This window comes from Rhinoderma darwinii, chromosome 1 (assembly GCF_050947455.1).
Source record: "Rhinoderma darwinii isolate aRhiDar2 chromosome 1, aRhiDar2.hap1, whole genome shotgun sequence".
Taxonomy (NCBI): Eukaryota; Metazoa; Chordata; class Amphibia; order Anura; family Rhinodermatidae; genus Rhinoderma; species Rhinoderma darwinii.
The window spans coordinates 450,894,572-450,905,153 of NC_134687.1; positions in this window are offsets into that span (position 1 = coordinate 450,894,572).

The following is a 10,582-nucleotide window of genomic DNA, read 5'->3' on the forward strand; positions in this document are numbered from 1 at the left end:
CCAGTTGTGTCACAGCTACAATTGTGATTCTTGTGCCATATGAAAGATAAGAATCACATCTTTCATATACCACTAGGTCCAAAATATGGCTATTTGAAGTGAGCCCCCTTCCCTCCAGCCTCAGCCTCTCACAGCGAGCCTGCATTTCATCTCGGCATCCTTAGCAACAGTGAGTGGACAATAATTACAAATTAGGGAGACCCCTAGTGGCAGGGATTTCAAACAGGTTCTTTTAGTGGAAGCCGTAAAAATTTTTAATCAAAGTGATTTGCAGATTTGTTCAGGATCAAATATACTATGATTTAAGACTAAGTTGTTGCAAACGTTAGTGGCCTTTTAAAGGGAACCTGTCCTCAGCATTTTACCTGTTGAACTCTCCTTACCCCGCAATGGCCGCAGCTGTTCAAAGTTAATTTCCGTTATCCCCTCTCCTATAGTCCTCCTCTGTCTGTAAATATCGGTCTGCATAATTTTCGTGCCTTTTACGGTAATAATTCTTTACTGTATTACGTTGCTTCTTATTCCCGCCCACCGCCGCCACCTGTCCCGCCCTAAAATGGCGTAATCTCGTATAAAATATTGAGCATACATGCTTCACCTATGTTACGCTCAGTGGCGGATTAAGTAGACCATGGGCCCTGGGCTGTTATCCAAACTTGGGCCCCCCTTCCTCACCGCCGCCCTGCCGCGCCGTAACTATTTTTAACACTACCTTTGTGGGCAAGCATTAACAGTGTTACGATTTCCCTTGTCACAGCGCGGTGTCCCTACATACTGACAGTATCACACTGTGCAGGGACACAACCTCCTGACAAGGGGAATTGTCTATCAGTCCTGGACTGCAGAAAGACTTTTTGTGAAATACAAGGATTTCCTATAATAAACATGTCAGGAGAGGTGACAGATTCTCTATAAATCTATTGACTCACAGGTGACGACGTCTCAGATTCTAGTAGTTTTTTTCCTCTATTCTTCTCCATCCGGTCCAGCGCTCATGACGACTTCTCCCGGCAATGACTCATTTCTGCAGAATTTGGCACTCAGACGTCTCCTCACTTTTCCAACATTTCCACACCTATAAACGAAAATAAAGTTATTATGGTGCCACATACTGTACCCCTAAATATAATAGCACCAAACACTGCGCGCCTGAATATAATACCACACACTGTAAAACGCCACATACACACAGCCCCCTGTACATAGTGCCACACACAGCCCCTGTAGATATTACACACCCCCATAGATATCGCCATACACAGCCCCCTCTATATATCACACATCCCCCTCGTAGAGAGCGTTACACACAGCCCCCTATAGATAGTGCCATACAGCCCCCCTGTAGAGAGCGCCACACAGCCCTCCCCCTCTTGTAAATAGCACCAAAAAACCCCCCCTATAAAGAGCGCCACACACATACCACTGTAGATAGCACTACACAGCCCCCCCTTGTATATAGTGCCACACAGCGCTCCCCCTTGTATATAGTGCCACACAGCGCTCCCCCTTGTATATAGTGCCTCACAGCACTCCCCCTTGTATATAGTACCACACAGTGCTCCCCCTTGTATATAGTACCTCACAGCGCTCATTCTTGTATATAGTGCCACACAGCGCTCCCCCTTGTATATAGTGCCTTACAGCGCTCCCCCTTGTATATAGTGCCACAAGGTTATGTACACATTTAAAAACTTTATATTATAGTTATATATATATATATATATATATATATATATATATATATATATATAGTATGTGTGTGTATCAGTGTGATTGATTGATTTTCTTAAAAAATATTTTTACTTTTTGAGATACGGCTGCTTTGTATCCTGTATCCGTCAGGTCAGCAGGACTGACAGGATCAGTAACACGCAGGATCCACCTCAAATCTATCACATCTAAGATTATAATTTAGCGCAGGGCCCGTTTCACTGATCCCGTCAGTCCTGCTGACCTGACGGATACAGGATACAAAGCAGCTGTATCTCAAAAAGCGAAAATATTTTTTAATAAAACGTAATTACAAAGTTGCACCAAACACACATTTTTATAAAAAAATAAATAAAACCGACGTGATTTTTGCAACGTTTTTTCCATAGACAATGCAGGTTTCGTTTTTATACACACCTTTTTTGCTATTTTAGAATTTTTATTCATAAAGTTTGAAAATAATAGTAAAAAAATAAGCTTTTTTACGTTTCAGCTATTTTTTTTGGTAATAACATAGTTTTACCCTAAAATAGACCTTTTATTTGTGATCGTCATTGTCTACCGTAAATTTTAATATATTACATGTCTATATTAGGGTAATTGGGTCAGCGCTAGCGTTACAACAATGATTGGCGGGGGGAACGTTTTTTTTTGGGGTGGGTATTTCATGTGTATTTATTATTAAATTTTTTTTTGCACTTTACTTTATTATTTTTTTATTACTATGGTCTGTTCCTCAAAGGTCAAAAAAGACCTTTGGGGAACTTTATATATTTTTTTTCTTTCCTTTACACCATGTTTTTCCACTGTAACTGGGGCTGCACAGCAGCCCCAGTTACAGGGGAAATCAGCCCTCTCATAGTGACGATTGTCACTAATAGGGCTGTGCTGGGTCTAGTAAGACCCAGCAACAGTCTGCCACTAACGGCACCCGGCGATCATGTGACCAGTCACATGATCACCGGGAGGAATAGAGACAGCGCCGCTGCTGCTGTCTCTATTCCTTTACACAGCGTTCATTGAGCGCTGTGTAAAAAGACATCAGAGAAGACAGAAGCAGCGAAAGCTGCTTCTATCTTCTCCTCAGGGTCCCCGGCAGTCACTGACTGCCGGAGACCCGACATTCAGCTGCCCAATCGCGCGGGCAGCAAGTTAAAACCCGAGCCGTAGAAAGTCTATGGCTTGGGTTTTAAGGACCCGTCCCTGACCGCTGGCCGTAAAAATACAGCCAGCGGTCGGGAACCAGTTGGGCAGGATAAGTCAACTAACCTAAGCGCCGGTGACCGACTGCCCGGCTCTTCTCTTGCAGCTTTGGAGTAACAGAACAGCCGTCCGTCGCTGTTCTGTTACTCAATGGCGGCGCCCGCACTGTCAGGGAGGCGTGTCCTACCCCTGGATCCCGGCCAATTCCCTGCTCCTCCCCATCTTCGGCAGTTAGCAGCGCTAGCGCGCTGAATAGGTTTACAGGACGATGTGCGGTTCGGGCTGCCATGGGCCCCCTGGGAGCCTCGGGCCCCGGGCGGCCGCCCGAATCGCCCATATGATAATCCGCCACTGGTTACGCTACCCTTCCCTGCTTCGTTTGTCCCTGAAACTATTTACTGCGTATGCGCCGCTGATAGTGCACAGACCCCTTTCAGCATCATATTGCACATCATAACGGCTTTCCGTCGAAGAGAGAATGTCCCAGTGCGAGATTTTGTGTGCGGTGGAGGGAGGACAGGAGCTGTCAATCAAAAACAAGGAGGCAGAGTTAACTCAGAAACGCTGGAGGAATGAAGATATGACTTTCTGAAAGTAGATGTAACTTTTATACTCGCTTGCATATGGCCATGGAACACTCAAAAACGGAATACTAAAGGTACAGAACCTACTTAGAACACAATTATAGGTTAAATAACAGAGATTTTTCACCCACTACCACCAGGTATTGCTGGTTTGATAAGTAACATGCTGGTGATGGGTTACCGTTAAGATTGATTCTGAGGATGTGGACCAGTCTCCCACGTAGGGATGGATGACAGACTGGCGGAAATACCTCTTGAACCCCTAGCAACATATAGGCAATAATATAATCATCATATGTGGTGAATCAAATTTTTAACTGTATTTAAAAATAATTTAAGATCTACCATAATAAAGTACAGGCCGGACCCGGCAGAATGCCCTGGGGGGAGGCCACCATGATCAGGGATGTAGGCAGGGAAGGAGTTAAGGGAGTTAGGAGGGGTGGTTAGGAGGTAGTGGGGGGCGGAGGTTAGTGGGGCGAGGCTAGAATACTTAATGGTGGCAGAGAGGAAGGAAGCCGCCATTAGACCTAGCAGCACAGGAAAGCTTGTTCTGTACTGCTTTACAACATGTATGCCCTACTTACTCAGCTCCAGGCGGCCGTGGCAGAACGAGGCATGGCTTGGCTTGCAGAGGGGCTGGGGCTCTCCGGGTTCGGCGGTGAGCGGACGAAGCGAGGAGCGGGTGGAGCCCTCTGGTTCAGCGGCAAGAGCAGAGGATGTGGCGGTGGTTGGATCCGGGGCGCAGGCGGTGACGTCATCTCGGCGGCGGTCCCGTCGCACGAGGCCTCCGGAGAGGTTGAGCCTGGACATCATGCCGCAAGCCAGGCGCAGGGTAAGGAGCCCCACGAGGGACCCTCCAGGCCGGGCCCCTCGCTCGGCTGCCGGGAGCAGGACGGCCTGGTCTGAGAGGAATCCTGTCAGCCGGCCTGGCTCAGCGGAGGTGGGGGGGGGGCAGGCGCCCTTGCAGCTGGGACCGCCCTCTGCCTCCAGACGACGGGATCCAGGATTTGCGGCGGGCCATGCTGGCGATGATCCAGTCGGGCGGCCCACCTGTCCCCAAGATGATGTCATGGGTTCCAGGCGTGTACCACGGTTGGTGGTGACACGGCGGGCAGGTGGGCGGCTACCTGCGGGCCACGGAGTGGACGAGGCCCCCAACAGACCGGCGGAGAGGCCCAGTTCATCTGCGCTAGTCTGGAGCGCTTCCTTGGAGAGTCGTGGGTGTCGGTCGTGTGGCGCTTGTCCTGGGCCGCCTGTACCGGATGAAGTTGACGACTGGGAGGTCGGTGGACAGGAGGGATGTCTGGATGAATCCTTCTCCCCAGTTGGTGGGGACACAGCACCTGCGCAGTCCAGTGAGTTGATGTCTCCTACTTTTTCATTGCCTGCTATATTTCGGTCCCCGGGGTGGGGGGTGGGTGTTCACTTGCGCCTACGGGGTTGCCGGGGTGTAGCGGGGGTAGTCCTGGGAGTGCGGTTGGTGAGGGGGGGAGGTTCGTGAATTGTTGGGTTGTGTGCATGAGCTTTCAGCGCGATGGGGGGCGGTGGGTCCCCGTCTCCGGTATCAGCATGGGTGGGGCCGTCGGTGGGGCCTGCAGTGGTAGATAGTACGCCCGGTGGGGTTGGGGGGTGTCTAAGTAATCGGGAGTGGCAGTTTCTGTGCAGACGGAAAAGGATGGGGCGGTGGATGAGGTGCGGTTGGTTGATAAGGCGAAGGGCGAGGTGTATGTGTGTTTTGAGGGTCCGTTGGGGGCGCATCTGAATCCTGAATTAAGGGAAAAAATATGGAGGAACGAATATGTGGAAATATTTTCATTATTGCCTATGGAGAAATGTAATTTAGATAAAGGGAAATGGTTGGAAAGCAAAAAGGAAAAGGAAGAAAAACGTCGCTATCGCTTGATTCCTCAAACATTTGTCAATTGGTTGCAAGCGTTTGCGATTTTAGCGAGTGTAATAGGACAGAAGACGCCTGAACATTGTTCCGGCCTCTTCTGTTATATGGATGCTATCGGGGAAGCTCATCGAGTTTACGGCGGGCAGACATGGCTACGCTATGATGAGCAGTTCCGACATTGGAAGGCCGTGCGACCTGACATTAGATGGGATAACAAGGATATTGGCTTATGGTTGCGGGTCATGGCTCCGGTGCGCTTTGGTCAGTCCTTTCCTGGGGGTGGGGCCGGATCGGCTGGCCCCTCATTGCCTTCTGGGGGGGATTAGGTGGGGCAGGAGGAAAATTCGGGTTCTGCTGGAAGTTTAATGAGGGCCAGTGTAAGTTCGGACCGGGTTGTAAGTTTAAACATAGCTGTTCCTCCTGCGGCGGGATCTCTCACGGGGCCGTTAAATATTTTCGGAAAGGTAAAGGACGGGGGGCAGGGGGAACCTAGTCAAGGGCCGACGCCGGTGAAGTGGGAAGAAATGGAGCCCTTTCTAAATAGATTCCCTGATAGATTAAGGTCAGTTTTGTTATTGACTGGTTTTCGGGTTGGTTTCCTATCCCGGCCCCCGTGCATAAGGTGCCATTTACCTTGCGTAATTTACGTTCAGCGTTGCAGTATCCGGGGTTGGTTGGGGACAAGTTGCGGAAGGAGGTGGAATTTGGGTGTATGGCGGGTCCGTTTGAGTGTTGCCCATTGCCGGATTTAGTGGTGTCGCCGCTGGGGGGTAGTGCCTAAGAAAGAGCCGAATAAGTTTTGGCTCATACATCACTTATCTTATCCACGGGGGCGATCGGTTAATGATGGGATTTCTCCGGAACTTTGCTCGGTGGTTTCACATCGTTTGATGCGGCGGTTGCGTGGGTGCGCCATTATGGGGCGGGGGCTTTAATGGTGAAAACGGATATTGAGTCGGCGTTTCACCTCCTCCCGGTGCATCCTGATAGCATACGGCTGTTAGGGTGTTATTGGGACGGGGCTTATTTTGTGGATCGCTGCCTCCCTATGGGGTGTTCGATTTCCTGTGCCTATTTTGAGGCTTTTAGTTCCTTCTTGGAGTGGGTGGTTTGTGATGTGGCGGGGGTCTCGTGGGTTATACATTACCTAGACGATTTCCTGTGTGTTGGTCCAGCCGGTTCTTCGGTCTGTTCTAATTTGTTAAGCACGATGGAGTGGGTGGCGAAGAGGTTCAGTGTACCTTTGGCCCAGGACAAAACAGAGGGGCCTAGGTCCTGTCTGGTCTTTTTAGGAATCACCATTGATTCTGGGAGGATGGAGTGTCGGCTTCCGGAAGATAAACTATAGGCTTTGCAGACGGAGGTGGATCGGGCTAGGCATTTGCAGAAGATCTCTTTGCGCGCATTCCAGTCCTTGTTAGGAAAGCTCAATTTTGCTTGTAGGATCATGCCCATGGGTCGGATTTTTAGCAGGCGGCTGTCAGGAGCGACGGCCGGGGTGTCGGCCTGCATCATTTTATTTGTCTGAATAAAGAGCTTAGGGCGGATTTGGCCGTTTGTTTTGAGTTTTTGCATTGTTATAATGGGAAGTCCTTTATCATGTCACTGGTGGTTGACAGTGTGGATTGGGAGTTGTTTACAGATGCTGCGGGGGGCGTGAGTTTTGGGGCTTACTGCAAGGGACAGGGGTGCGCTGCTCGGTGGCCGGAGAAGTGGGTGGAGTTGGGTTTGGTGAAGAACCTTGGTTTCCTTGAGCTGTTTCCCATCGTGGTGGCGGTGGAAATTTGGATTGAGAGGTTTCGGGACAGCAAGGTCCGTTTCCATTGTGACAACTTGGGGGTGGTGGGGGCTATTAAAAATGTGTCAGCTTTGTCCCCCCCCCCCAGTAGTCTGGCTTTTGAGACACTTCGTTTTACGTTGCTTGTCATTGAACGCTTGGATTGTGGCAGTTCATGTGCCGGGTGTCCAGAATGACATCGCAGATTCTCTTTCTCGATTGCAGTGGGACCGTTTCCGGATGATGGCTCCTGATGCAGATGCGGAAGGGATCTCTTGCCCGGAGTGGCTGTGGGGGCTGGGTTACGAGCCGCAGGAGGATGGATTCGGGCCTCGCTTGCTCCGGGGACTTGGGCTGCTTATGATTCTGCGTGGTGGGAGTGGGAAAGTTGGCTGGCAGTTCTGGATGGGGTAAGGACGGATGACGATCGGGTGGTGGCGTTGCTGGTTTTTCTGGGACAGGTCTCTATTGTGGGCTGGTCAGTGTCCAAGGTTAGTCGTTTTGTAGTAGCCCTGGCTTTTGTTTTTAAGCTCCGGGGGTACAGGGATATTACAAAATGTTTTTTGCTTGGCCAGGCCCTGAAGGGTTATAGGAAGGGGAGAATGTTACCGGATCATCGGCGCCCAGTGTCTTTTATGTTGTTGGAACAGTTGTGGAGGTTGTTGGGTGAAATTAGTTTTTCTAGTTTCGAGGTGACTCTATATAGATTGGCATTCTCGTGGGCATTTTTTGGGGCCCTGAGGGTCGGGGAGCTGGTGGCGCCCAGCACTAGGAGGTTGAGGATGGAGGATGTTTTGTTGGCGGTCAGGAGTGTGGAATTCTGGATTCGGCGTTCTAAGACGGATCAGGGGAGTTGGGGTAAGAGAGTGGTGTTGGGGGCGGCCAGGATGTGCCCGGTCGCATGCTTTGCGGGGTACAGAGAGGTTTGGCCGGTGATGAGGGACAGTTGTTGTGTCACATGGATGGGTGCTTTCTGTCCCGGTACCAGTTTACATGGGTAATTATTGGCTAGGTGATGGTGTGCACCTGACGGCTGTGGGGATCGATCTGTGGACTCTGCGCTTGCAGGAAGGGATCGAACGGGCCCTCTTGTTGGGTGGGGGCTTGCATACTTAAAGGTGTCTAAGTATGTTCGTGTGGCGGATTGGGGGTCCTTGGAGTTGGTGGTAAATTACTGTGGGGGGGGGTTCATCGGGGGTATGGCTCCTCCCTAATTTATTATGGTTGGTAGTCTGGTCAATTTGGGCTTCTGCTGGGTGGTGTCCCGGGGAGTGGTTGCAGTTCAGGTCAGCCAACTGAAGGTATGACGTGCCCCTGAGCCAGTAGGGTGACAGACTTTTGTAGCTCCAAGGACTCCCCTTCCATTGTTATTCTTATTTGTAAATTGTTGTTCATTATGTTTGTTTGTAAATAAAATGGCTGCTGTGGCCGAATTTATCCAACCCAAGTGTCCGAGTTTTATTATAGGGATGGGGGTTTGGTAAGGGGTATGGCCACTAATGGGGGAAGGGGAGTGGGTGAAGTAACATGAGCCTTATAAGAGTGTATGCACTCTACAGTCCCCTGATCATGAGTGAAACTAGAATTATGCAGCATAAATCCATATTTTTTAATTATGTGTGGTATAGAAGTAGCACCCAGAGATTATACTGGCTACAATTTACAATAAAATAGACACAAAACCATTCTATAAAAACACAAATTTTATTACAGATCATATAAAAAGTTCATATACAACAAGGAAGGATAACAAGTTCATAATGGTAATTTAAATAATAGCGTACAATAAGAACACTGCATAATGGCTCGATTAGTAAGTGATACATTGTAAAGGGACCTTCTAAAATATGTTATTAGTACCAGTAAAGGATAAGTCCTTGACTAACTAGTAAGCCCATATACCCCAGGTATATAAACTGACAAGGTCTGAAATGATATCAGAAGCACGATACCAGAATAGTCCCTTTCACCTGAAATATTTGGAAACTCTACAGTGTTTCTAGTGCTAGACCTCCTATGCTAAAGCCTACTTACACCAGTAATGCCCAACTTCTTTACTATGGGGAACCCCAGGATTCTACTGAACCCAAGATCAGACACTGCAATGAGCTGATTAGTAAATATAATTTAGTAGTGTATCTCATATAACAATATATAGTTCATACAGAATGTGTTGATCTATGTTTGTATAGTTGTTCAATCACGATTTTTTTTGTGAAAACATATGTGAGTGTGCAGACGTGTATGTGTACATGTGGTAAAGCATTTACTTGTTTCTTATTATTTTTATTTTCTTGATAGAATGTGTCTATTTTTCTTTAGAGTGCTTAAACAGGAGCACTCCGCAAAAGTAAAACCAGAATTTCAATCTTAATGTGTAACTAAACATTCGACAAACTTCTGACATGTCATAGTGACATGTCAAAAGTTTTAATTGGTGGGGATCCGAGCACTGGGACCCCCACCAATCGCTAAAACTAAGTGTCAGAATTGCTCGTGTGAGCGCTTACTTTCTGTTCAGCTTTTTCCGGAAAGCCGATGTATCGGAGTACAAGCTCATAGACTTTCTATTGACCCCGTACACCGATACATTGAGTTCTGGAAAAAGCCGAACAGAAACTAAGTGGCTGAGCACTCACACAAGTGCTTAGTTTTAGCGATTGGTGGGGGTCTCAGTGCTCGAACCCCCACCAAACAAAACTTCTGACATGTCACTATGACATGTTAGAAGTTTGTCGAACGTTTAGTTACCCTTTAAACATCATAACCTCACCATCAAGAATCCCTCACCAATCCTGAAGCAGTTCTTGCCTCAGCTTTTTTAGCTAAAGGCAGAAGTGGGTCCAAAATAAAGGAATTTAAAAATAATAAAAAAAACTGATGCACCTCATTTCATTTGTGTCAACTCATATGCTTGGCTAAAAAAAAACAGCCAAAACTGCACCATAAAAACTGCATCAAAATTGTGTGTGTGTGAATGTGTGGGGACCAAAAAGTATTAGCAGTGTACTCACTGCAGTTTGTGAGTACACTCACTAATATACATTCTGGTCGTTCCCCCCCCCGTCCCGCTGATTTTTAGATTTTAGATTTTTACAGCGATGCTGGGGGACCGGAAGTCTAGTGGCACAGTCTAACTAGATGATGACTCGACTAGTCGTCATGTGACCGGCCCACTGTAATCTATGTAAACTGCTGTACTACTGCTATTGCTTATACATAGAGTACAGTGAGGCCGGTCACATGACGAAGAGTCGTATCGTCATCAATGAAGACTGTGCAACTAGACTTCCAGCACTATAAAAATCTATGAAAATCTCAGAATCAGTGCGACAGGGGAACTAGAATGTATATTATCGAGTGTACTCACATACTGCAGTGAGTACACTGCTAATAATTTTTGGTCCC